General features: G+C 31.3%; 1 protein-coding gene across 1 annotated transcript in view; it reads right to left on the bottom strand.

Moving 5' to 3' along the window:
* Positions 1–21,752, bottom strand: part of LOC119045428 (protein eyes shut homolog) — a 179,743-nt gene extending 157,991 nt beyond the window's left edge. The window contains exons 1-2 of the mRNA XM_053665001.1: positions 21,608–21,752; positions 17,137–17,250 (exon numbers count right to left, since the gene is read on the bottom strand). The gene's annotated coding sequence lies outside the window, so the exon portion shown is untranslated. The remainder of the gene's footprint in view (positions 1–17,136; positions 17,251–21,607) is intronic.
* Between the last annotated feature and the right edge of the window lie 680 nt (positions 21,753–22,432).

Below are 22,432 nucleotides of genomic sequence, written 5' to 3'. Positions count from 1 at the left end.
CTTTAAAAAAAAAGAATGCAATATAGAATAGGTATAGCACAGAAAATATGTGTTAATTAATTGTTTATGTTATTGAAAAGGCTGCCAGTCAACAGGAGGTTATTAATATTTAAGATTTTGAGAGTCAAAAGTCATGTACAGTTTTGACTATATCGGGGACAGCATCTTTAAGCTGTATTGTTCAATGGTCAACTGTATTTTCTCTCCACACTTACTTAATTGATAATGTCATTTAAATGTTCATCTTAATTTAATTTATCATCTCATGTTATTCGCAGAGGTACTTTGGATTGGTGATGAATTACACTGAATTATGGCACAGCGTCATATCAAAATGTAATAATTTATTTGCAAATATTTGTCCTGAATCAGGAAATGATAATCTACCTCAGGCATTTTCAGAAATTATGTACTTCTGAACCTATAGAACGTGAAGTTGATAGAGTTGTTATGGTAAGCTTGTCCATAGTGAAGTAGATTTTTAAAAACTGGGATTTTTTATCACTGTAATCAAATTAGCATACTAATGAAATCAAGTATGATCATATCTATTGAAATGGTTGTTTATAATGACACTTTAATGATTCTTACATTGGGATTTTATAGCCAAAATGTGAAACTAATATTATTGAATAACAAAGACAAAATAAAGTAAAACAAATACCTGTAGGATAAAGGTAAAACATTTGGTAATTTCAACGTTCTAAATTTTCATTTCTTTTTTTTTCATTAAATGAAAGTAGAAACCATATGTTCAAAGTGTTCTTTGTCTGAAAAATAAGCTTATGATTTTGCCCCATAAAACACATTTCAAAGTCCCAAGATGAAGTAATTAGACAGTTTCTGCCTGGAATTCTACAAATTGTCACACCTGTTCAATTGAACAAAGAATGAGAACATGCAGACTTCAGATTTCTAGGACTCATTAAAATACACTACACCCACAGAGATTACTTAATATAGGAAACAACACATAAATCATTTTCAGGCAGACATCAAATGATTTTTAAGTCACTGAAACTGATGAATCAGAAGGGGGGAATCATTACAATTGTATAGGCAGTATTATTGCAATGTATAAAACATTTGTCACTAATGATAGCCAATTCTAAATTTTACAGACAGAGATAGTGCACTCAATATTACAAGGCTACAAGTAGCTATTATGTGTTTTTCACTTTAAAATATTTTTTATTGTTCATTCAGTATTGCCATTTCTCCACATTGCTCTCCTCTGTCCTGCCCTTCACCCCTTGCCCACATTTAATCCTCACTCCATTGTCCTTGTCCATTGGTCCTTTATACATGCTCCATGATGAACCTTCCCTTTCTTTCCCCTGTAATCCCCCCTGCCTTCTGGTCACCATCAGACTGTTCTTTAATTTCATGTATCTATTTGTCTCACTTGTTTGGGTTGCTGATTAGGTTCAACTTATAGATGAGATCTTACGGTGTTTGTCTGTCATCTCCAGTCTTATTTCGCTTAGCATAATACTCTTTGTTTCCATCCATGCTGTTGTGAAGAGTACGAGTTCTTTCTTTCACCTGTGCAGCAATCCATTGTGTAAATGTACCACAGTGTTTTTATCCACTCATTTACTGAGGGGCATTTAGGTTGCTTCTAGCACTTGACTATTGTCAATAACATTGCTATAAACATTGGGAAGCATAGGTTCTTTATGATTGGTGATTCAGGATTCTTAGGGTATATAATCCCAGCAGTGGAATTGCTGTGTCAAAATATCATTCCATTTTTAGTTTTTTGAGGAAATTCCACACTGTCTTCCAGAGTGGCCACATTCCCACCAATGGTTCCCTTTTCTCCACAACTTCAACAGCACTTGTTTGTTGATTTTGTTATGATGGCCATTCTGACTCATATGAAGTGGTATTTTATTGTGGTTTTAATTTGATTTTCTCTGCTGGATAGTGATATTGAGCATCCTTTCACTTGTCTAGGGGCGCCATGTATATGCTCCTTGGAGAAGTGTCTGTTCAGATCGTTTGCCCATTTTTTAATTGGATCGTCTATTTCCTGGTGTGGTATCATGTGAGCTCTGTATATATTTTGGAGATCAAACCCTTGCCCAAGGTTTCATTGGCAAGTATGTTTTCCCATACACTTAGTTCCCTTTTTGTTTTGCTGATATTTTCTTCAGCCATGCAGAAGTTTTTAATTTGATGAAGTCTCATTTGTTTATTCTATTCTTTATGTCTCTTGCTATACGGGACATATTTGGTGAAAAAATTGCTGTGTGAGATATCTGGAATTTTTTTTACCAATCTTCTCCTCTAGGATCTTACTTGTGCCATGATCTGTCTTTAAGTCTTTTATCCATCTTGAGTATATTTTGGTGTATGGTGTAAGTTTGTAGTTTAGTACCCCCTATTCAAATCCCCTCTGTTTGAATAGGGGGTAGGCACCCAAAAATTATGAACTGACCATAGAGATTTAAGTTTATTTATAAGCTTTCTATTCTGTTGCATTGATTAATGTGTTTGTTCTTATGAGAATACTACTACACTATTTTAATTACAGTGGCCTTTTAATATAGTTTGATACCAAGTATGCTGATCTCTGCTACTCTGCTCCTCTTTCTCCAAATTGCTGTAGCTACTTGGGGTTATTTATGGTTCCATATACATTTTTGAAATGTTTCTTCCATATCTGTGAAATATGTCATTGGTATTTTAATACATATTGTGTTGCATCTATAAATTGCTTGTGTTAGTATGAACCTCTTGATGGTGTTAATTTTTCCAATCCATGAACATAGTATATACTTCCATTTTATTTGCATTTTCCTTGATTTCTTTGTTCAGTTTTGTGTAGTTTTCTGAATACAGGTCTTTTACCTCCTCGGTTAGGATTATTCGCAGTTACTTCATTTTTCTTATTGCTATATCAAATGGAATTTTTTTCTGATTTCTGTTTCTGATATTTCATTGGTTGTATACAAAAATCCCTTTAATTTCTGAATATTGACTTTGTATCCTGCTGTTTTGCCAAATTCATTTACAGGTTGAGTATTTTTTTGGTGGAGTCTATAGGATTTTCTACATACACTATCAAGTCATCTGCAAACAATAACAGTTTTGTTTCATCTTTTCCAATTTGGATGCCTTTTATTTGTTTTTCTTTTCTGATTGCTGTGGCAAGAACTTCCAATACTATGAAAAGAAGTGGTAAAAGTGGGCAACCTTGTCTTGTTCCTGATCTTAGTGGGAAAGTGTTTAGTTTTTCCCCATTGAGTATGCTGTTGGCTATAGGTCTCTCATATATGGCCTTTATTAGGTTGAGGAATGCTCCCTCTATTCCCACTTTTCAGAGTGTATTTATCATAAATGGCTACTGTACCTTATCAGAAGCTTTTTCTGCATCTATTGATATGCTCATGTGATTTTTGTCTTTCATTTTGTTTATGGGATTTATTACATTTATTGATTTGTGAATATTGTACCTTACTTGCATCCCTGGGGTGAATCTGGCTTGATCATGGTGTATGATCTTTTTAACATAGTGGGGGATGTGATTTTCCAATATCTTGTTGAGGATTTTAGCATTTATGTTCATCAGTGATATTAGCCTAAAATTTTCTTTCTTTGTTGTGTCTTTATCTGTTTTTGGGATTAAGATGATGCTGGCTTCATAAAAAGAGTGTGGGAGTCTTCCATAATTTTGGATATTTTGGACTAGTCTGTGAAGGATGGAGGTTAGCGTTTCCTCAAATGCTTTGTAGGATTCTCCTGTGAAACTGTCCAGTCCATGGCTTTTGTGTGTTGGGAGTTTTTTTGATTACTGCTTCAATTTCATCATTTGTTATTGGTCTGTTCAGGCTTTCTACTTCCACCTTATTCAGTTTTCTAAGACTATGTTTTTCTATAAATTTGTCCATTTCACCCAGGTTTTCAAATTCCTTGGCATATGGTCATTTGTAGTAATTTCTTGTAATACTTTGTATCTCTGTGGTATCAGTTGTAATATCCCCTTTTTCATTTCTGGTTTTATTTATATGGATCCTCTCTATTTTTTTTCTTGATGAATTTGAGTAAAGGCTTGTGGATTTAATTTATGTTTTCAAAGAACCAGCCCCTGGATTTATTGATCCTTTGAATTGTTCTCTTAGTCTGTCATTTAATTTTGCTATGATCTTGATTATTTTCTTTCTTCTATTCCCTCTGGGCTTTGTTCATTGTTGTTCCTCCAGTTCTTGTAGGTGTAGGGTTAAGTCATTTATGTGAAATGTTTCTATCTTTTTTAGGTAGGCCTGTATTGCTATGAACTTCCCTCTCAGGACTGTTTTCTGTGTCCCATAGGTTTGGGACTGTCATGTGTTGATTTTCATATGTTTCCAGAAATGTTTTGATTTCTTCCTTTATCTCATTGCTAATCTATTCATTGTTTAATAACATGTTATTCAGTCTCCACGAATTTGACTATTTTTGAGGGTTTTTTTACTTGAGGTTGGTTTCTAGTTATAAGCCATTAGAATTGGTAGGAAAATTTGGCATATTCTGAGTCAGAGACTAGCAGCTTTTTATATTATGTATATGACTATTTGTCCCAAGATTATATTTTCTCATTTTTAAGAAAGGGTGTATTTTTTTCATTATTACTTCCAATGTCCTAATAAACACATACTAAAACTAATTTTTTCCTTTCTATACATGGCAAAAGGATTGTACAAAATTCAAATATAACCCTGTTACTACAGAATGGAGGAAAAAAGATTGCTTCATACCTATTCAAGGGTACAGCTGTCAGAAAATAGTCATAATTGTTTGAAATTTCATTAGGATTAAGAAAAACTACCTATCTCTGATTTTTGTGATTATGAAACTTTTATTCAGTACCTTACATTTATTACAGAATGGCACTATAAATTTGAGTAGATAATAGGCCTTCCTGTCAAGGACACCATATATCAGCAGGAGGAATAAAAGTAATTAATTTTGGAGAAGTAAAGAAAAGGAAGAGAGATTTTATTCTAAAGAATAAAAAAATTATGAGTACTCACAGAGAAATGTGAATGTGTAAGACTTGTTCATAACACAATTACTAGAATTGATTGTTTAGAGAAATAATGAAAAATAAGTTCATAAAAGTAAGTAGAAAACAAATCTAAATACTTGAATGCTAAAGAAATGAGGAGTCTGGATTTGATTATATTAGTTAAACAGAAGAAATAAATGATAGATGAAGGGTTGTAATATCACACAAGCAAAAGTAACAACAGCTACAATAATTTAATGTTCAGTATGTATCTGCCATTTTTACCAAGTATGTACTTAACATGGACTGTTTCATCTAATCCTTATAAAAACCCATGAGATGAGTATTAAAAATTCTCAAAATTTTACCAATCAGGAAATTAAAATTTAGAGAGCTTAAATAATGTTCTAAAGGTCATAGAGCCAGGGAGTTGTAGAGATTGTCTTGGAACACAAGTCTGCTTAACTCTAATAGCAATACTTTATTAACCACATCCACAATGCATTTCTTATTTCATTCATTTTACAGAGCAAGCAATAAAAGTGTGCTACATTTTCTTCACATTGTAGTTAAAGTAATTGAAGATTAGATAACTAAAATTCATCTATAACTGTTGTAGAATCTAATAACCAAGCTCACATAACTCTAATATCCATCTTTATGCTATGTAACATAAGAAAAGGGAAAGTAATTAGAGTGTTTTGAGAAAGCAGTGTCAACAAAGACATATTTAGAAAATAAAGTTGGTTGTACTAAATAAAATTATTTGGACAAGATTTGTATTTATTAAAGCTACTCAATTCTCTTTCCACAATAGTTCAGCATTCTGAGAGTGCTTTACACACTGAATCTGCCTCATTTATAGTAGTATCATCTAAAAATAATTACCATAGTAGTTAAAGTGAAATTGTAATCTCTTTGCCAAAACTAATATTTATGCCTAATTATAGATACTTGATATTTCAAAGTATATGTATCTATTTGAAGGTCCTTGTTTAGGTTCCTTGCAATTTTACCAATTTCAACATATACTTAGAAAACTCTGGAGATTAAAGAAGAACAAAGCAAAAAAAAAAAAAAACAGTATTGAGTGCAAAAGAAATACTGACATTTATGATCATGTTACTGGTGAAATAGTATTTTTCTTTTTCAGTGGAACTGTCTCATAGAAAGCACAAAATTTCATTTAAAACAGATATAAACACAAACTACACAAAGCCCTTGAAGAGTCGATAAAATAAACAGAATCAAAAGCATCTAGTAAATTACAAAAACAAATATGAAAAAGAACTAATGTGAGGAATAGAAAAAGGGAAAATAATTAAAGTAAAATAAATAAAGACAGAGAGACAAGGAGGAAAATAATGTGTTTATCATATGTACAATTATAGAAAGAAAGGAGAAAGTTTTTGGCAGTAAAACATAATGTAAAATAATGGCTTATACTATTATTTTAGAAATACTTTGTATAGCTCACAAATATTTTGAAAGCATTACTTTACACATGCTGGAAGGCTGGTAGTCTTTAGGTAAAACATATAAAAAAGAAAATCAGTGCTAGGGAAAGTTAGTCAATATTTAAAATATAATATTAAATCAGCTGGGTAAAACATATCAAAGAATAATACATAACTTTACCTGACTTTTTTAATGAGAAACAATGAAGTTTGCAAGACAGTAATGCCAAGTAAATAAATTATCTTTATGCTAAAAGCAGAAAACAAGATTAAGTTAAACCCAAAGTAATTGAAGAGAAAAAATAAGTAGAATCAGTGAAATAGAAAGCAACAGAATGCATTTGTTAAGCCAAAGTTTGTTACATTGAAAATCAACATTATGAGGAAAATCTTCATAAGACTAATAAAGTAAAAAAATAAACCAAGAATATATATCTTAAATAAAATAATAGTCACTATTATAATTTTAGAGATATTAAAAGAACAATAAGATAACATTATGAACATTATTTCAAAATTTAAACCACTAATATGAAATAAACAACTTTCTTGAATAGCTCAGATTCTGAAATTTGACAAGAATTAGAAAACATAAATTTTCTGTATCTCCTAAAGTAATTTAATATTACAAGAACCTTCTAATAAATATATTACAGACAAAGCACTTTCATTAGTGACCGACATAAAACATTCATATAATAAAATAATACAAAATTTATACAATCTCTTCCAAAAGTAGATTCTAACAGATCCATTACATCTACCTTAAGAAATTATTTTCAGAAAACTATACAATAATATTCAACATGAGTATAAGTGAAAAAGTTCTTAAATTATTTAACTGGTAAGTATATTACCAACTAAATCCAGAGCATACACAAATGATAGTTTATCACACTCAATTAAGATTCACTCAAGAAATGCAAGGTCAGACTAGTTATAAAACTCTATAATTGATGAATTAACCAGATAAAGAGACATCATAAGATCATTTCAACTGGTGATGTAAAAATACTTTACAAAATTCATCTTCCAATATGGATAAAAATTTGCCACAAACTATGACTAGAAAGAGTCTATCTTCATTTCACAAAGGATATCTGTGTAAAACTTACAGATAGCATTGTATTTAATGATGAAATACTAAATATTCTCCTTTTAACATCAAGAAAAAGGGAAGAATGCTCTTTTATTATTAACATTGTATGGAGGGTCTACCCAGTGCAATAAGACAACCAAATAAAACAATAGGAAGAATATTAGGAAAAAGTATATAAAAATAAACTATATTTACAGATTATAAATTTGTTTAGATAAACATTATAAGGCATATGGGGAAAATAAAAAAAATGCATTTATCGTGTAGTTAAGGTTTAATATATAGAAATATGAACTATATTTCTATATATATAACAGATGATTACAAAAGAATTTAAAGACAATTATATTTATCAAAAGATTAAAATACTTAAAATAAATTGAACAAAATATGTATAATTCCCCTCCATGAAAACTATAAAACATTGGTAAATGGGATTAGAAAAGATCTACAGAATTTGGAGTCATGTTTTCATGTTCACAGATTAAAAAACTGAATATTGTTAAATGGTCACCCTTCCAGCATTGAATGGTAGATTGAACACACTCTGAAGTAAAACACTAGGAGTAAAGTAAGTTTTAGATTAATTAGCAAGTTTATTCTAAGACATATAGAAATGTAAGGAATCTAGAATAGTCAAACAAATCTTGATAAAGAACAAAGAAGTTTAAGAATTCATACTACATGACATCAGGTTTAATATCAATCTATACTAAGTAAGAGAAGGTATTATTAGCTAAAGGAAAGACAAATAACTCAGTGTAATAGAATAGAGTATGGAAATAGACATACACATACACATAATATATAATTGATTTTGACAAAGAAAGCAAGCAAATTCAGGGGTAAATAGAAACTTTTCTACAATGATGTTGAACAAATCTTGCTCCCTACCTTATACAAAATCACAAAAGTTATCTTTGAATGAATCACCAACCTAAACAGGCTAAAACAACACATTTACTAGAATACATAAGAGAATATCTTTATGATTTTGGAATGTGCAAATGTTTCCTAAAGAAATGTACCCACTAGACACTAAAAGAAAAAAAAAAGATAACTTGAGCTTTATCAACATATAAAGTATCTGGTTATCAAAATACATGGATTACTGCATTTCAAAAGGCAAGCAGCAGATAAAGAAATATTTTCAACACACATATATCACTGATTACTTCTATCAAGGACATATTAAATAATTTTCTATAAATCAATAGAGATAGATAAAAATAGCCAAGTGGGTAAACTGGACTGATTTTGAAGGTCTTTAAAACATTATCAGTGTATACAAATATGCACTGACATTATCTCATTATTAAATATTTAATTAATTTGTCACTGAATAAACTAGAGACATAACACTGCATATTGGTTTAAGATCAATTATCACCAGAGTTAAGAAATTCAATATATAATTTCATTTCCATTAATTCTTCAAAAAGTAAAATAGGACAATTTTTACTATTTCATGAGCTTGTTTTCTGATAAAAAGGTACATAATAAGTAGTACTTAAGTATTTTATTTGTTGAATAATAATTGAAAGGCTTAAATTGGTATGTGTATATTTTATAACTTAAGCAAGATTATAGGCTTTATTGAGCATTTAATTCCTTAAATCTGTATTCAATTTATGCTGTCATTTGTTAACAAAAACATTCATGATCATTCTATGATCACATATTTATTAATAATTACCATTTATTAAAAGAACAATATATACTACATACTTAGTAGACATACAAATTACCTTGAGACAATTTATGGTGGGATGGGGAACACTTGGATGCATTGTTTTGTCAATCAATCAAAGAAGGATTAATCACAATGGAAGAAAGACTAATCAGAAGGCACAAAGGAAGCTTCAGTTATTTGTCAGAATGGAGTAGGGCAGCAAAGGAAATCACTAAGATTGTTGTTTGGGTACATAATCTGTGACTGTTAGGGTTATATTACTGTGGATCACACAGAATTTAAAACTATAGATTATCACCAATGCTGATAATGATCATAGTGACCAGAGAAGTAAGAAAAAATAGCTTAAAATAAGGTTTGACAATGTGGAAATAACAATTCAGAGAAAAGTACATATTCTTTCCTAGTTGATGCCTAAAACATTTATGTACAAGATTAAAAGTATTAGGTTAAATTATTTAACTATTTGTCATAATTTTAACTTTAATTTTAAATTTATTTTTAAATTTTAAATTATATTTTGTTATGGTATTATAGTTGTCCCAATTTCCCCCCTTCTGCTTCTCTCCACCCAGCACTCCCCACTCCCTCTGGCAGTCCCCATACCATTGTCTATGCCCATGGGTCAAGCATATAGGTTCTTTGGCTACTATATTCCCTCTGCTGTGCTTTTATATTCCCATGGCTATTCTGTAATAACAAATTTGTACTTCTTAATCTTCTCACTTTTTTAAATTTTTTTATAATTCCCAATTTTATAAATGCTAAGCTTCAATGTTGATCTTACACGTAATGTGCCTGTTGGCTCCTGTAAGGTGATTACTCACAGTACTTAACAAATTACTCTCAGGAGAACAAGGAATGGTTCAATCCTCTAAATGGCAGTGTTTCGAGCTGGAGTTGAACTGACTAGGAAAAATTTTCCAACCTCGATCAGAAGTGAGTTTCAAAATAGGATTAAAGTGTAATTATTAAAAATGAAAAAAATTATTATCTGATTTAGCTCTTTCTAACATTCTATTCCATGGGCAAAATACTGTTCTCCATAAATTCTACTCACTGATAAAGATTTTTAAAATGGAGAAATCAACTTTCCATTAAAAAGTATTCTGCCTGCCTTCTGATTTAAACAGCTGATGAGATAAATGCCTTACACTCTTCTCTAGTCAAATTGGACCTCTGGTTATCAGTCCAAATGATACTCGATTTTATCACATCCTGAAAAGTAATTATCCTCAGTTCATGCTGCTCTCTCTATCTCTCTTTCTGAAGTTTGTATTTTTAATTTTTTAAATTTTTATATTTTTAGAGAGAAGGGAAGGGAGAAAGAGAGGGAGACAAACATTGATCAGTTGCCTTTTCTATGTGCCCTGACTGGGGACCAAATCTACAACCTAGGCATGTGCCCTGACAAGAAATCACACTGGCAACCTTTTGCTTTTCTGAATGATACCCGATCAATTGAGCTGCATTAATCAAGGCTCTGTGGTCTCATTAAATTATTTTGTGGACAGAGATCCCACCATGTCTTGTAAAATGAACCTTCTTGAAACTTGGAACTAAAATTAATTTTGTAGCTGTCGGTCTTAAACTAAAACTAAAGAGTTTATTTTCTGACAATCACTTGCTCCTATATTAAAGTCATATCTGAAAAGTTTTGACAATAAGTCAGAAACTGACCACATACAGAATGAGAATGTTTATGGTTCAAGGAACTGCCAAAAATACATTATTTTTCCATAAACCTAATGAAGTTATAAAATTAGAGTAAATCATTTTATAATGGATACACACATTTTACATAACATTTTCAAATTTAGAATTACAATGAAGAATATATTTCCATACAGTTTTAGATTAAACCCTTTATTTTTAATTTTACTGTTATAATAACTGAGACTGCAGTTTGACCTCATTGCTAATTATTCTCATTCATACTCCTTCACAATATTTGAGGTATCTTAAAAATCAGACTTTTTTTTCTAAAGGCTCATTAGTTTTCAAATAGGATTGTTGTACTCTACACCTTATTTTTTTTGCATTGGATCATTAAACTGTTTCTAGCATAATAGCTTTAATTTCTCAAAAAATATTGAGTTCCAAAATTTTCAATTTGGAGTGAAAGTTAAGAGCAAAGGAAATTCGACATAAAGGATAACTTATGTAGTAATCACTGTTTGATAAGGCACTGGAAATACAAAGTTTTCGGACTTGTAATATGACTCTGAAACATTATAATCTCAATTTATTTATGAACCCTGTTCCATGTATCATATAATACATACTTATATGCATAGATCATCATAGTGGGCAAAAAAATTATGTATGTATTAGTTCTTGAAGGTTTTTGAAGAAACCAATTGGAAAATACACATAAGATAATTGAATAGGTCGATGGCTATATAGATAAGTGCATGGACAGGTGGACAGGTAAATACACAGATACATAAATACATACATACTTAAAAGTTTTTAAAATGTAGTGTTTCTTGTACATTTTTGGCTAAGGCTTCATGCCTCAAACTTGTACAATAGGTACCCCAAATATTCCAAAGTAGTATAGTTACTAGATCTTCCAATATGGTCATTATCCTAGTTTGCCCATAATAGCGCCACTTTATGCTCATGGAGTACAAAACAGAATATTGCTAAGATGTCACTTCTGCCTATTTACGACATTTCCATTTGCCCTGAACTTTCTAACCAAGTGCAGTTATTCAGAGTTGAATTAAAGTAAACAAGGATGTGTTTAACTAATCTCCACTTTGTTCTTTAAATTTTGCCATGAACCTTTCTAGGAGTGTGGAAGATATATAAACAGTGAATTATTATTATTATTTTTAAGGATTTTATTTATTTATCTTTAAAGGGGAAGGGAAGGAGAGAGGGAGAGAAACATCAATGTATGGTTGCCTTTTGTGCATCCCCTGCTGGGAACTGGCCTGCAGGGAACCAGCCTGCAACCCAGGCATGTGCCCTGACTGGGAATCGAACTGCGCGATCCTTTGATTCGCAGGCCCGTGCTCAATCCACTGAGCTACACCAGCCAGGGCCAACAGTGAATTATTTTAACATGAGGATAAACTAGCAAGTTAACCAGTGATAATCTACCTCTCTTTTCCCAGTCATTTCCAGATTCAAAATGTATCTGTCATTTAAGGAGAGCTTGTGGGATTTTAAAGACCCAAGCAGCCACAAAAGGCTGACTCCTGTTCTCAGTTGGCAGGGGGACGAGGGTCTGACGCTGCTGCCCTGAGACTGGAAAGCTGTCTGCCGGCAAGTAGGCTGCTGGGTCAGCAAGAACCACAGAAAATTATAGGTTATGTCTCTGTTTTATATCAGAGACAAATTGAGGCCAAGTAGTCCTACCATAGAATTTATAGGGAGTTGTCTATATGTTCCTGCTATTGAGATTTGGTCATTTATTGTATGATATAAATCAGGGGATGGTACATTATAACTGTGAGCCAAATATAATCTTCCACTTATTTTTGTAAATAAAGTTTTATTGGAACCTAATAAAATTTATTTATTTATATATTATCTATGGCTGTTTCATAGTACCACAGCAGAGCTGAGTTATTGCAGTTGAGAACATATAGTTCTGAGAGTCTAAAATAGTTACCATCTAACTGCTTACAGAAAAATATTATAAAAGCCCTTGGTATAAACATGCTAATATTTACATATTGTATTGTATGCTGACATTTATTTCTTACTTCAATAAATATTTAATGTGTTATAAGATCAAAAGAAACAATCTACAGTTTAATAAAAATATTTTAAATTTGTTTCACTATAAATTTGATAGTAAATATGTAGTTTTTACCTAAACTATGTTACTCTTCATAATTTCCATAGTGTATTAGTGACATCACTGTTTATATGAAAACTAGAATATACACACTAGTTAAAGATTCATCAGCATGTATTTTAAATATTATTTTAGAATACTGCTTGCCAATGCTGAGTTAGTTGCACATGCAAAATGTATTCTTCCATTATATCACACTGTGAAGCATGTCTTTTTATTTAATTTATTTATATATTTTTTATTGTCATGCTATTACAGTTGTTCCCATTTTTCCCTCTTTGACCTGGTCCATCCAGCTCACCCCCTGCTCCCACAGTCAATGCCCACACTGTCGTCCCCATCTATGGGTCACTCGTACGAGTTCTTTGACTAAACTCTTCTCCTTCTTTCCACCATTAAATCAAATGATGGTCCCAAAATTATTTCCCTTAATTTCTACTGCATGTGTTTTTACATACAAAAATTAAAGTATCCTTATAAATGTGTTGGCTCCGAGGATAGAATACATTTGCCTACAATTTAAACATGTTACACTAATGCTAGTAAAATCAGAGGCTTTGAAGAAATAATGTTCATTTCAATAATGGTTTGTTTTTCCATACAATTTATTAAAAAAAAACTACAAGTTTATTTGGTTGAAGGTAAGATACCTGATAATATTAGAAATGCTACAAAAATATAGTAAAAATTTTCAAAGATAAACTGGTTCTTGTGTTAAAATTATATATATATATATATATATATATATATATATATGACATTATAAGTACAGGATCAAGCAGATAACAATATAGGTAAATAATTTACAGTTTTAATTTCAACACTTCACCTAAAATGCCATGTGGTGAGCTTTAGTGTGATATCATTATGTTATAGAATTACATGCTTATAATTTTGTAATAAAAAGGGTATTATCCATGCTGAACTCAATATATTATAATATTCACACAATTGAAAATAGAATCTAGAGCTGAAAAATCCACAAATAATTTTAAATATTAACAACATAGGAACACTATTAAATTTTTGTGACAAAGCAGATACTAACAAAAAAATGTAACGTGGCAGAATGTGTTTTCTCTCATTATTATACATTAACATTTAGATTTTAATAATGTTTAAACTTCTGAATGATGGCTATGAAAATAAACCTAAGTATTTCAGGGATGTCTTCACATTTTAGTGAAATAATCCCGTAAATTTTAATCGTATATTGTTGAAAATCAGTTACAATAATTTAATGAAAACCAATATATTAAGCACAAAAATATTTATGAAAGTGTTAGTCAGTTGTACTTATTTTTAAAAAGACATTAAAGTGTATTCCTGCACAATGCAATGAAGACAATAAACTAATTCACTATGTTCAGAAGTGTACAAGATTATAAGCATTATAATTGTGCTTTGGAAGAGCTGGGCAAGGGTGATCCTGTACTTCATGGATAGATCTATGTGCTAGTACAAAATGGAAGTAAGTTGAGAAGGCTGAACAGGGGTGTCCAAGCCACTGTCCACAGGCCACATGTGGCTCAGGATGGCTATGAATATGGCCCAACACAAAATTATAAATTTACTTAAGACATTATCGGCATTTTTGTGATTATGTGTCACAATATATTTAATGTGTGGCCCAAGACAACCTTTCTCCCAGTGTGACCCAGAGATGCCAAAAATTTGGATACCTTTGGACCTTTGAAGTACCTAAGTTTCGCCAAACACTCAATGGAATGATGAGAATTATTTTTGAAAGTGTTTGTCAAAGAAAATAATTGTGTCCTGACTAAAATTTTAAATTAAACTTTCACAATGGCTACTTCTACTTCGTCTTGATACAATTCTATACCTTACCCAGAGATAATATATATAAATAATTTTTAAAAATTTTAGCAGCTTTCTTGTTTTCAAGCAACCTGACTGGTTAGACATTTCCAATTTAGAGATATATTAAATAAGCTCCCAAACTGCAGCTACATTGAGGAAGATATAGTATTAGTTGTTTAGAGTGGTTCTGGAATGGCGGCATGTTTTGTTTTGCTTTGATTTTGCTACTTTGTTTTCCACTGAATAAGTTTCCTCATAAATACAAAGCTGACAACAGTAAAATAAAATAAAATAAAATAAACCCTACAACAACCCTAGGAAAAAAAGAAAAGAATTCTGAAGAAAGTAAAATAGGGCTCTGATGAAAATATTTTTGAATAGAGTAAAAATAGGGTTCTGGTGGAAAGATTTCATGTATGTATTTTTTACAAAAAGTAGCACTGAGAATATTTTCCATTTAGATTTTCCTTTGAGATTAACAGAAAATCAATGAGTATAATAAATATTGTTTCAATTAAGAAGGGCATAATTAAGAAAAGAATTAACTAGAGGCATTAATAATTTTAAATTTATTAATCATAAATGCAACATTGAAAAGGATATAGATGATTTTATGAAAAATTTAAATAATAAGATCATATGGAAAACATACTAATTCTTCAAAAATATATTGACAACATGCTATTTGAGGTAAATGGCTAAACATAGTTTCTGCTGATACTATTTTACAATATTCAGAAAATATAAAATATGTTTTATTTTTCTTTGATTTATAGATATAAAGTTATTATTTTCTTTGAAAGAATTTTATTTAAAAGTAATTTTTAGATAAACTACTTCATAGGTCTCCCTATTTAATGAAACAAAATTACCAATCAATAAGTAAATGTTTCAAATATATAGTTGTAACTACTTTTAGCTACCTCTTTTGCCGAAAAATGCCAGTTTGAAAGGAAAATCATATGGTTACTATATGTATGCAGAACAAGGTAAGAGACTTTAAAACATTTTTCAACTCATAATGAGTCTCAAGGAAACAAAAAATTAAAGGAAACAAGGCCTGAAAAGACACATTTGAATAGAGTAGAGTTTCTTTCTTTCTTTTTTTTCAATTTAAGGTTTCATCTTTTTTTTTTAAGTTTTGTCAATTGACATTCAGTATTATTTCATAGTAGTCTTAGGTGTAAAACATAATGTTTAGAAAATTATATAATTTACAAAGTTATCCTCCCAATAATTCTAGTACCAACCTGGCTCCATACGTAGTTTTTACAGCATCATTGACTATGTTCTCAATGCTGTACTTTAAATCCCCATGGCTATTTTGTAACTATAAATTTGTACTTCTAAATCCTTTTACCTTTTTCATTCAGCTATCCACCACCCTCTCACCTGGCAGCCCTCAGTTTTCCCTGCATCTATGAGTGTGTTTCAATGTTGTCCGTTAGGTTCTTAGGCTCTGCATACAAGAGGAGTTCTTCCTGCCTGCAGTTACCATCCCCTCTTACTATGAGCAATGGCAGAGGTACTCTACCAGAAATTTCAAGTCTTTCTCAATTTAATTAGAAGGGCCTGAAAGAGAAATACTGTGGATTATCACCATTCTCCATAGTTTGGGAGCCAATCATATTTTGTTTCACTTCCAAAAGAGGAAATTTTAGGATATGTATCTGTAGCTAAATATACCACTGCCTAAAGATACTTTGAAGTAGGACATATACACTGATATTCATCAGCTACATTCCCTAGAGAATGGAAAACTGTAGAAGAGTTCAAAGGTATAGGTAATCGTTTAAATACATTTTCATTGTTAAAGCATTTAATCAAAGTTAAGAAACTGTTGGTTTAAACAATTATTTCATTTTACATCTTTAAATTCATTTGAAAAATAAAAAAGTTTATTCCTCATAAAATGGGATTTGTCTGTAATGGTATACCTAAGGAAATAAATTAGATATGACTATGCAGTTATCAGCAAAATATGCACTATTTCTAAAAATATTTCAGTATTGAAGAATAAAATATATTTTATCATAATATAAAAATACGTCACCTGGTATCCAAACTCTGCTATATTATAGAATATTTAACAGGATAATTAATCATTGTTAACCTAATAGATTTATTAATCTTATCCCTAAAATAGGTCAGTATACAAACTCTAAAATTATATTTTTAGTAATAAATGAAACATTTTAATTTAATTTAAACTAAATAAAGCAAAATAACAACTATTTGCATATATATGCATGTTTTTACCTGAATATGGTTCATCACACTCAGAAATGAAACTTTTTGCAGTAATATTGCTCCATTTCTCATGGAAACAGACATGTAGTTGATATTGCTCAATTACTTCTGAACAATTTATGCCTGAAAAAATGAAAGTAAATTAATTTCTAACTAGGTTAAAATGTTTCCCTTTTATATAAAGTTAATTATAGTCATTGATTTTTCTCAAATTTGTTAATGATAAGTAATATGAACATTTTGACAAAATGTAATTCTAATTAAGAAATATTGTTCCATGATGATGTATTTAAATGGAAAGAGTTTCAGTACACTTGAACATAAGTGTTTCCATCTCCTGGCCCTTATTATACTATCAAATATTTTTCAGATTGTTGATATTGGACCTTCAGTTAATTTTCATGATAATTTGAGTTTGCTAATCACGTTTTGAAAGTGGATGGCACATATAACTACCAGTTCTTCAATGTACATTTACAAAGGCCACCAGTGTAAATGTGCACTGGTAGCATTTACAAAGTGATGCATGGTATCTTATACATACCACCTAGTCAGGGTCACACTTCCAAAGTGAAAAATGGGAAAAACATTATACCATTTGAAGAGGAACCAGGGTATGAAATTTTAGTTAAGCAAGATACATAAGCTCTAGAGACCTGTTGTATAACCTTTGACTTATTGTTGACAATAATAGTTTATGCCCCTAAAAATTTAGGAGGGTAGATATGATGTTATGTTCTATCCACAGTATAATAACATCTAAATTAAGAGAAAAAAAGAGAAAAGGCTGCTTGGATTCTCAGAAGCTACACACAAAATTATAGATTCTATACTTTCTTGCCCTTGTTTTTATATCAAGTTTTCCAAATCTTACTTGTATAAAGTATTATGGTCTTACTATATCACATAACATAAAGTTGCATAGCATGTTTTTCTATGTAGTTAATCATCTCATAATATCCTTCATGAGAATGTTCCTAGAAATATATATTGCATGGCAATTGGAAAAATGTTACTATACAACAGTTAAGATAATTTGGCAAAATACTCCCCACCCCCTATTCTAATGAATTAATAATTTAATTTTAAAAGTTTATTGTCATGATCAATGACATCATTCATATAGCTTATAAACTGATATTCTTGCCTCAGAAGTCTTCTTCATTGACTTCCAGATAACCTCCAACACAATGAAAATATAAATACACATAATTGTGTGCCAAAATATTTTCATACATAAAAACTAAATTAACAGTATGATGTTTATAGGTCATGTCCTATTTCCATCTTAGGGAGTATAATGGGCTAAACTGCTACCACCTGTTTGTGAAATTCTAATTCCCAGGGCCTCAAACTTTGACAATATTTGGAAATGGTTTTTGGAGAGCAATAAAGTTAAATGAGGGCATTAGTGTGGGTCCTAATCAAATAAATGTGATGTCCTTGTAAGAAAAGAATATGTGGACATGAACACACACAGAGGAAAGACAATGTGAAGTCACAGAGAGATAGTGACCTGTGGACGAGGAAGAGGAAACCCATTCTGCCCATTCTGCAGAAAGCTTGATTTTGAACATTTAGACTCCAGAACTCCACAAATAAACTTAGGTTGGTAAAACCACTCAAACTATGCTATTTTTTTATGGTAGCACTAGCAAACTAATACAGTGAACATTCTCATGGACAACAGTGTAATGATTGCTGGGGGAAGGTAGGGTTGGGGAAGGATGAAGAGAGTATTGGGAAGAGAAATGATGATGGAAGGAGACTAAACTTGGGGCAGTGAACAGACAATACATGTAGTTGATATGTTGTGGAATTGTGCACCTGAAACCTATACAATTTTATTAATGAGTGTCACCCCAAAACATTTAATTAAAAGGAAAAAATAAGCAAATAAAAATATAAAAAATCAATAAAACCAATAAAATGGAACAATAATAACAAAAATATTTTGGTGATGATACATATTTCTGTATCTTATGAAACTTAAAATTGAAGTAATTATTAATAACTAAACTAGTATAATAGTACATTGTCAATGTTTTACAAAATAAATAATATTATTAGGTAATTTTATGGTGTTTAAATTTAATGACATAAATTATCTATGGTTGTGTTTCTAACAAACAAGTAAGCATTGGGTAAGAAAAAAAATCACCCTATACATTTACAATAAAATTATTGAAATAATGGTCCATGGCATAGGATTATATATGTCAACATTCTGATAGATGATAGAAACTTTCTGATCAAATATTCTTTAAAATTCTTTGGGAAGTTTAAAATGTATGCATAATGAGTAGAATGTTTTAATTATTTTATTTTTTCATTAATCTCAAATAAGCAATTTGAGTGTTTTCATTTTTTTCTTCTAAACTGCCTTAATTAATTTATTTTTTAAAGATTTTATTTATTTTTTAGAGAGAGGAGAAGAGAAGGAGAGAGGGAGAGAAATATCAATGTGTGGTTGCCTCTCGTGTGTCCCCTGCTGGGAACTGGCCTGCAACCCAGGCATGTGCCCTGACTGGGAATTGAACCTCAGTTGTTTGGTTCACAGGCCCATGTTCAATCCACTGAGCTACACAAGCCAGGGCTAAACTGCCTTAATTTAATTATGTGATATATTCCAGAATAGGTAGGGCGACATATATTTTATCACCAGGACAGTAGAGTCAAATGAGAATTTGTTCCCAGTTATAAGGAATGATGTTCAGTAGATGTTAATAAGCCAGGATTAACTTCTCAAATAGCCTTGGTACTTCCCTACCATAGAGACTAACCTCCATGAAACACTGGCTTCGATGAATTTTAGAATTTACAATGGCTCACTGAGTTCTTCCATCATATTTTTTTTTGCACAGCCTTCTCATATTTGGCTCCAAAGGCATAATCCCATGCTCCATGGAAGAAAGACTTTGTTGAAATCTCCTAAAGCCTGCCTAACAAAATTATAGTTGTATCCCTAAACCTAATCTACCTTAATCATCTTTACTGCTTCCACCACATGCAATCTTGTGACCAACATACACTACTAATTTGTGATTTGTTTTCTCATAGTATCATTGCCAGGCATACAAAGTATTTCACCTTGCTAGATCATTCTCGTTTTATCCATTATCCTTGTAATCAATCCTCTACTCTGTTTCTGAAACTATCATTTGAAAGAAACTCATATGAAGTCCCAGACTGGACATGTTCCTTACAATTCTCAATGTTTCTCTTCACTTTCCTCTGATGACCCCAATTCCCTAGGAAACTTTCAAATAAAGATAGTTTATTTTCTCTCAAATTCCTCACTTCCGGCTCAGTAGTATAGTTTATATTATTTTTAGATTACCCTTAATCTACTGGTTTCATCTACTCAACAAATATACTTTTACAACCTCATCAGTGCTTCTCACTTAGCTTATGATAATTAGTTATTAATTATATCATGCTCTTTCCTTCCTTAGTAGTACCTAGCAATTATTTATAGGTGCCACACTGACATCCATTAAGAACATTGTTTTGGTTCTTAATTATCTTTTCATCTCCAACTCTCCTGAGCAACTCCAGTGCCTCCCCTGCAACACCACATAGTTCATTATATTCCTCAACTCAGATTCACACTTCATTTCCACATCATCACCCAGAGCTTTTTTACCCCAAACAACCACATGCTTGGAAATTTTATTGAGTGACTAAAACATGTTTTTCTGATCTTATATTTTTAGTGAGAAATTGAGTTAATTTTGAGAAAGATGTGAATATAGGTATTTCAGTATAAAACTTATACAGTGTTTTTAAGAAATCTTAAATTAAGCAAAAAGCTTATTTTAGACACTGATATGATTTTTCTATATTCTGAATCCAAATTTATTTATTTTATTTATTTTTTATTGATTATGCCATTACAGTTGTTCTATTCCCCCCCTTCATTCCCTTCCACCCTACCCCCCGTCCCCGCCATTCCCCCCTTTAGTTTATGACCATGTGTCTCAAGTTTTTTAGATTCTATATTTCCCATACTTTTCTTGCCCCCCCGTCTATTTTCTATCTACTGTCTATGCTACTTATTTTCTGTACCTTCTCCCCCCTTCTCCTCCTCCCTCTCCCCTGTTGTTAACCCTCCTTGAGATCTTCCTTTCTATGTTTCCACTCCTGATCCATCTGTCCTTTTAGTTTGCTTTTGTTTTAGGTGTGGTTGTTAATAACTGTGAGTTTGCTGTCCTTTCACTGTTTATGTTTTTTTAACTTCTTTTTCTTAGATAAGTCCCTTTAGCATTTCATATAATAAGGGCTTGGTGATGATGAACTCCTTGAATTTGATCTTATCTGAGAAGCACTTTATCTGTCCTTCCGTTCTAAATGAAAGTTTTGCCGGATAGCTCAGTCTAGAAAACTGAGAATTAAAAATATATGTATGTAGCAGTTTGTAAATTCAGTTTATTTTTGTATTTTAATAAATAGAATATGTTATTTTTTAAAGTAGTCTTACCTGTAAATGGTGGGTGACAGACACATTCATATCCTCGCTTGTTCCTTTTTTCACTTTTATTAATGCAACTGCCATTATTTTTACATGGTTTATAAGAACATGCATCAAGTTCCTGGCAGTACTTTCCAGAAAATGGAGGCTCACAGTGGCAGTTGTATGTCTTGCTCCAAATTTCAGTAAGACATTTACCATGCCCTGAGCAATACTCAGAACTCAGATATTCCTGGCAGGACTGCTCTTTCACTGTCACATTTAGTCGAAGTCCCAGTTGACAAAGCGATGTACCACTTGCCATTACTGTGATAAAATAATGTGTCCCAATACTCAGCCACTTAGAATTAACAATGTGCATTCCTTTCAGCTTGCAACCAAAAAGTAACTGCTCTTCAGTTGTGGTGTTCTGCAGACAGTCAATGAATGATGCTTCAGAAACATTCATCAAATTTATTTCTGGAGATTGAAGAGATGGTTCAGATGAAATTACAAGAATATCTCCAAATTGAATTTGCAAAGGACAAATCTGGGGAAGAGATTTATTGCCTGAAGTACTCATTTTAGAATTTATGTCCTCAAACCAGCAATCTCCATAGACATCCATGCAGATGTTTTCGGATAGTGTCCAATTCACCACATATGATGAGGGTTGTGTATGCCATTCTTTCACCAATTGCCATCTACATACTGTTTTTCCATGTGTATACATGCTATGAAGAACCAACAGGCTTAGAAGCATAGCTGACTTGCTAATCATTATAGGAAACAGTATTTTATAACCTATCATAAAAATGATTGCTCAACATGGGATTTCAATATTGCTGGATATTT

The sequence above is a fragment of the Artibeus jamaicensis genome, unplaced genomic scaffold (assembly GCF_021234435.1).
Source record: "Artibeus jamaicensis isolate MK-2021 breed Jamaican fruit bat unplaced genomic scaffold, CSHL_Jam_final contig_388, whole genome shotgun sequence".
NCBI lineage: Eukaryota > Metazoa > Chordata > Mammalia > Chiroptera > Phyllostomidae > Artibeus > Artibeus jamaicensis.
This window is presented reverse-complemented; position numbering and strand designations above follow the sequence as displayed.